Here is a 7,584-nt window from a genome sequence, read left to right as displayed (position 1 = left end):
CGATGAGAGCTAGTTCTGGCATTTATATAGATGCACAAATTATTCGAAAATGCACGGAAAACCCACCGGCGATGTCCCATTCAATAAACTGATTTCCAATGCTATCGCAATCAGCGATGTGTCTAATATTCGTCTGTACTTACATATTGTGCCTTTGTATAAAATCGTATACGTTTGCTTTCTATGGCTGTCAAGTAAATAATTGATTTGATATTTCCCGTGGCAGTACCCTCGTATGCGCTTCGACAACAGGGTCAGCACCACTGCTTCCCTTGTGTAATTTTTCCTCATTCCGAGACATTAACGTGTATGTGAGTTCCATTCTGCTACCGAGAAAGCGTATGCGAAGGGCACCACAGGTTGATCTTCACAACGAATACCATAACATTGGCAGAAATGCATATTTTGAAGAATCCCGCGCCATTTCTGGCACTCTGACGTCAGGTAAATTCAGTGCTGCTGAGCGTGAAATGCCAAAGAAATTCTTTACAGCTGTGTTCCATCTTTTTGACGTCCAGGTGCACGGGCATTTTCTTAAATTTCCAATACGCATTCCACCACTAAGCTATTCAAAACGTACCAAGAAACTTTTACTTCTCTTTATCGATTGCTTTTACATGTTTACCACCCTTTCCACAGCGGTTGCTGGGCGCCGGAATGAGCGCTTCCATGTAGAACTTTCCTTGTCAACTGAATCCTAGGTCACCGCAAACTTTGTGACACTCCGTCACTAAAATTACCAATATGTGCGCTGGCAGCTATTGAATTAAGTTTTCTAGCTGGTCGGTTGAGAAGTGTTGTTGACAATTAGCATGACAAGGTATTTTTTTTCGACATGTTCCATACCGTAGATTGCATTCAGTTGCAAGGCCGTGAAACGTACACTGCAGAACACGCAGTATCTGTTCTAGGCCTCTAAAGAAGAAGGAAATACCAGGTGTTCGGCGTTCCCCTTCGGCGTTCGCCAACCGGAGCAAGGGCATAGCGATGGAGGCGATGAAAAAATTCTGCACGGATGAAATTCTACACGCCTACACGGATGAAAAAATTTCATCCGTGTAGGCGAGTAAAATAGGGAGGCTGTGCGTACCCCCTAGAGTTAACCATTGGAAACATTGAGAAACGTTGCGGAGTCCACAGGCATCTACGCGCATAATAAACAGGCCAAATGAAGTTGAAATGGCCATCTTAGGAATGCATGCTGGCTCCACGGGCAATTAATTGATGATATGCTATAACCAAGTCCCCTCTGCAAAAATAGTGCGGCCAGCCAGTTCAAACCTAAAATCCTTTATGTGAGGAAACGTGAAGTTCTCGTGGACAGCCTGAGCGTTGATGTTTCGGCAGTGCCCGCACAGGCACCAGTCTCCCGGGTGCTTCTATGAAACCAGATTTGGTGGCGAAGCCCACAAAATTCGTAATGCACGTGTATTATATTATCAAATTCGTCCTTTTTAATTTCTGATAGGTTCGGAACGGGTGACGCATATGGGCAGCGATAGGTGGACAACGCGTAACGTTCTAATGGGTCACACTATGCTTTGATGGCTGGGTACTATTGCAGGGCTTTGCGAGGTGCTGCAACTCAGGCACTACACTCTCAAGTGGTGAACTCGGGATAAGCGTACTTATGCCAGTGGGTGTAATGTCGCAGAGCACGCCTAGATGAATACCCGGGTCATGCATGTTGTCAATACGTTGATGAGGTCACATGCTAACGTTCAATCGTAGAGTAATGGCTAGTTTGATCCAATAATCCGATGGTTAACATCAGCTATTATGAACACCCAGCGAAACGTGCGATGCAGGCCCTGAGCAGTTGTGAATGAACGGGGACTAGCCGTGGCTATCGATGAAGGGTTAGCAGTACGTAGCGTTCATCCTGAGGACCTGGACAGGCGATCCGCGTTGGTAGTGAATATCCGTTTACTGCTGCTCCCGCGTCAGCCAGAAACCTCTTCCTTGAGAGGCAGCCCACACTCATGAAGACGCAGCTAGGTTGAGTAGTGAGGTCACAGGCTCACGTCAGGAGTCCCGTTAGCTATTTAACTACCAGATGCAAGGTGTATTGCACGTTCTGCAGCTGTTCTTGGGCATCGTGTCGTACTGCATCGTACATCGTGCTGTACTCGATGGGGGCGAAATGCAATAACGCCCGTGTCGCGTACATTGAGGGCACGTTATAGATCAGCTGGTGGTCGAAATAACCCACAGTCCCCAACTATGGCGTGCCTTATAATCAAATGTATGTCTGGGTAAGGAAAATTCCACAATTATTTCGTTTAATAGGTTACGCTCACTGTAGTTATTTTGATGGTTCTATTAGGTAACCAATTACATGTAATCACTTGCTTTATTGACAAGACAATCTTTAAAGACACTGCCGATTTGAGAGCCTGAATTCGGTGGGAACTGCAGTGTAATAGGCGAGATCGTGCCATGCAGAAGCCTCGTAAATTTTCAGGCAAGGATGCAGCAACAAGAAGCTTAGTATTTACTTATTCTTATTTATTTAACATCTCATTACAGGCCTCGTATGAGGCTCTGGGTAAGGGGAGCATCTCAGAAGGACTAATATAGTATGTATAGTTGGCAGGAAACAAAACCATGTACATACGAGTAAAAAAATGTATACACATCTTAGGCAAACATTAGAACATTGAATAAAAACAATGAGAACGGTAGTGTACATATAAGAGAAAGGACAAAAGATAGGTATTTTTGCAAATAATGTAAAGAATATAGCCAGTCTAATGTTATAAGACGTAAAATACAAGAATAATGAGTGAAATAATGAGCTCATAAACCAGAGAGTGCATACAACCCATGTAACAGGAAAACAAAAGACTCATCCGCATCTAAACGCTTCACCAGGTGTTGGGCAATGTAGTGAACAGGCACTTGTATGTCCAGATTTCCGACGGCCACTTATGACGCTATTGCTACAAAATCCAATACGGCCGATTTCTTTAATTTTCCAATGACCCAATCAGGACCACCTTCTCCATGTATCAGTATTAATTGATCACTGCGCTTCATAGAGGACCCATGTTCTGGGTAACACTATACGTTAGCCAGATAATTATACGTCACAACACTACACAACATCCCATCAACCATACGATGTTTTATCAACAAAAACTGGGGAAGATAAATGACCGAAGTTGGGAAATCAACTATTAGTGAATATAAGCATTGTGTTAATGGCTTCCGAGAAGTGACAGAAAGGGCCAGGCCAGCTGCTTCTGCTTACAGTATCTGTGCAGTGTTAATAAATATTCAGTGAAAGATAACGTAAAAATTATCGATTAATTTGGAGTAATGGCTCAGTTATGCTTGTGGGGCAGGTAATTGTAAGTATAACAATATATTTTTCAATGAAGTAGTTTTATCACAATGAATTAAGTTTTTCTGCAACGTGTACAATTACCGTTGTACCTGTTTTTTTTTCCACAAAGCTCATGCATAAGGCATCTAATGCCAATACGTGTACGCACTGGAAATGGTTGTAAATAAAACACACGCGTTTTAACTTGCGTGGCAAAGTTCTTTCCTGTTTTTAATGAATGAATGAATGAATGAATGAATGAATGAATGAATGAATGAATGAATGAATGAATGAATGAATGAATGGTCACCTTTTGTTCATATCCTTAAACAACATTGGAAGTTCACTTGGGTTCTTTGTAATACTACTAGTTCTGGTCCCAGGCAATTATTTGACATCATTACAACTCAGACTGAAAGGTAATATGGATTGAAAGTTCGGATTCTGAAATCAAACAAAATTGTACTTGCGTTGCGTTTGACAACACCACCATTTAGCAAAGTATATGACCAGCAACGGCAAGGGTAACATAAGGTGTGCGCAAAACGGGGGAGTTTTAGCAATGCCGTTTAAAGGAAATTGCATGACTTTATTTTTCCCATTACGGGAACCAGATTTTTTTTAAAATAAAGGTTGCTAGTGATATAGCATCCCATACACAGATGGCTTCATTCGTTCTTCAAGGATCAATGGTAGCTTTCGCACCACAAAAAGTTGCATTTCAGCACTGACGATATCGTGTGGAATGGGGTGGTAGGAGCACTGCCTTCCTGCCTCGTACGCACACCGTTTTACTGGATGACTATACAAAGATTTATGGCCGCCAGGCCGGTGCGAGCGGCACAGCGGTAAGGAACAGCACTAAGTGAGCCGACACATTTGCGTGATGCTAAGGAGCAAGATTACTTCCGCGTAAATTTACAAAATAAATTTCTGAGTATTACTCAGATTTCATCATGCAACTTGAAGCGAGTTGGTTGCATAGGAAATGAAAATCGAAGTCAGCCCTGCTCCTGTCGCAAAAAATGTCATGGGAAGAGAAATATTTGGAATCAACTATCCTAGATATCGGCGCTGTACGGAAGCCCTCGTTGGCCTTGCCATGTGGGCGAACATGATCTCCTCGGAGCCGTTATGCCAAGTCTGTGACCAGTATTCACCATATAATTTAAATTCCAGATACCACAAATAGCGTTGCGACAAAGCAACGTCAGTCAGTTATGCACAAGAGCATCCAATAGAATTGGTTAAATAGCTTTTTTTCTTAGATGTTCAAGGCTAGTGAATTCATTCTTTTACTGAAGTGGTCAAGAGATAATTACTCATAATCTTCAGGGCAAGTAACTTATTATAAGGTTCTGGATTCGCTATCTGACAGTCGCGGCCTATTGTCCTGTGAAATCACAATTGCGTTGCTTATGAAAGCTCGAAAGCTCTATTCGGAGTAGTACGGGTGCTGTAAAGCAAGCTGAACTTCATAGGAGATTCCTTAGCAGGGGAATACCAGTCAATAAAAAGAAACCCCAGAAACACTATGAGGAAAACATATATGTGCTGGGGAGCTAGGTTTATTCTACTAACTTTCTTTGCCTACTTCTGACGTTTTGAGCCTATATAGTGGTCAATGAAAGGAAAACCACAAATGTTTTTACAGGGAAGCTCTACATGGCTAGCAGATTTGTCCGCTCGTCTGTCTGGTCCTCTGTCGGTCGCCTGTACGCCGAAAGCTCCTCCGGTAGAACCCCGTGCGCATCCGCGAAAAAAAAAAGGGAGAGAAAGAGAGGCGTGCGATTACCCAACACCACCCAGATAGCAAAAGGCCTGTTTACTCCGATCCGTGACCTCACGCCATCTAGTCCAAAATTTTCATTGACAACCACTCTGTTGCTAAATTTGGAGCGTCTTCCTTAGATTATACGTCAATTGGGCCAGGCAAATTGACCTCACGAATTGGAGTGGAAACGACTTGTGTCACATGGGTGGTGTTGGATTAGCTGCGCCAGTGGTGACGTCGTTGTTCTCCGTCGCGGCCAAGCAAGCGCGAACCAGTTTCTATCCGGCTCCGAAACGGATAGGTCACATGTCATGCGTACTCCTTAATAGCAGGTAGCTTTCGATCAACAACGCCGCGAGCAGAACCGCAAACTAGCTCGTCTATGGCGTGTCGATGCTGCATCCCGGGCTCAAGAATGGGCTCGTGCAGCTGAGCGCTAGCAGCAACTGCGTACCGAGGGCGCGGTAGCCTACCAAACTGTCGTTTAAGGAACCGTCGGAATTAAGCCAGTGATAAATACTAGGGCCACGCGTTTCAGCTTCGCAGGCTATCTATCGATACGGAGTGCTTGGGTGGTGTATGTTTTGTTGTTTATTGAGCACTTAAAGAATGTCTGTATTCCCGAAGAATAGAAATTATTTGGGAGTGTTCGCAACCAACCATGCAGCGCGTGACGTACGACTTCACCAGAAGGAAACTTCTTGCCAATAACGCCTTCTCTCACTTGTCCGAACATATGGAAGTCGCTCGGGGCATGAGTATGGTAGTTGTGGAAGAAATTCACATTGCACGTTTGCTATTGTTGTAAGGCCCATGTGCTGCCCTGCATTGTCATGTTGCAACATAACACCTACAGAGAGCTATCCATGGCGTTTCGATTTTATTGCAGGCCGATGATAATTTTATAAGAGGCCAGAGTATTTTTAACTAGTGATTGTAGTCTTTCGCAATCAGTCAATCAGTCATTGGTAGTGCTCGTGAGATGCCTCGCGGCAAATGAGAGCCTCATCCAGGCAACTTATGCATATTTGCATCGAAATCCGCGAAGAATTGTGGCCATACATATTTCGAATCTTGGTGGAGCATTACACAAACTGACAGACATTAGGTTAAACACAGGATCTATGCAGCGTTATGAAGGCAGTCTTCTTGCCTGGGGGTACATAGATTTGTGTCAGTAGCTTGAGCGTGACGCGACAGAGAAGTACGAGGCAGAATGTAAACAGTGAAATCTATGTTTGGGGGAGGATACACATCCTTCTTTGTAACTGCGTTAAGGCACGTGTAGTCGACGCAGAATCACCATAAGCCATCTGGGCATGGGTGTTATCGCGATAGGGATAATCGCTGTAGGCAGGTGGCGGCCAGTCTGCCGGTACATCACAGTAGCGCTCATGAATGGAGTACTGGTGGATCACGCGGTTGGCATCTGGGCCTTGAAAATGAGCTAGCTCATCTTTGATAACTCGTCTTGCTAAAACAGCAAGGTTGTTAGAGGCAGGTACATCAACAATTGCTACGGCTGTCACGCTGTCCAGCCGAGCAAACTTGGAAAAGAATTCGGCGTGTTTTGAGAGCCTCGAACATACGGACAACACCGCCTTAAGCCACAAGGGTAGTTACGTCTTCTTTAGAGATCCACAAATTGTGTACATATTCGGTGATTTTCTTTAGTAGGTGTCCAACTGTGTCCTCGTCCGGCATACTTGCATTCAGAATTCTGCCAAGCTTCAGTATTTCCTCAATATTGGTAGTGCACGTTTTTCCCGGTAACTAGGCTCGTTGAGAAAGCGTCTGCTGAGCTCACTTTTTTTTTCGAAAACGAATCGCAAAGCATTTCTTTATCTGTTCGATGAAGCTGCCCCAAGTTGTGAACGCGCCTTCGTTATTCTCGAAACACATAGGGGCAGTTCCGACAAGGAAAAAGACAACGTTAGAGAGCTGCGCAGGCGCGCTTCATTCATTGTGGCGGATCGCCCACTGCTAGTGCCTCAACCAGTCTGCGACGTCCTCGTTCGCTTTGCCTTAGAATGTGCGTGCTTCTCGATGAGGTGCCCAGTAGCCAGCCAGCCTAGGGCGAATGCATTCTTCCGCGGTTTCCTCGCGAATGCCGCCTCCGCCCGAATTACTCACATCAGCGTCTCCCGGTGGTAGCCGGCCCAGTGTTTGCTGCGTCGAAGGGATAGTATAGCTCGTTAGTCTAGTGTGATGTACCCAGCTCGCCCAGCGAAATTGTTCCGAATAGGATGGGCTTGTCTAAAAGATGACAAATGGTTAGCGTGGAGCAAGGGTAGGACGTTCATGCAAGGGAAAACAGGAAGCGGGCAGCTTCTCGCACACACCTCTACTTTCGATTCCTTCGGATTTGTCGTGCAGCGTGACAATACGATCACATCATGCACAATCTGGTTTGTTGAACCATGACTGTGGTTTCCACTTGATAGAATATCATCCAGCGTCTCTCGGCGGTTTTGCATCACGA

This window comes from Dermacentor albipictus, chromosome 2 (genome assembly GCF_038994185.2).
Source record: "Dermacentor albipictus isolate Rhodes 1998 colony chromosome 2, USDA_Dalb.pri_finalv2, whole genome shotgun sequence".
Classification (NCBI taxonomy): domain Eukaryota; kingdom Metazoa; phylum Arthropoda; class Arachnida; order Ixodida; family Ixodidae; genus Dermacentor; species Dermacentor albipictus.
Note: the sequence above shows the minus strand (reverse complement) of the source record.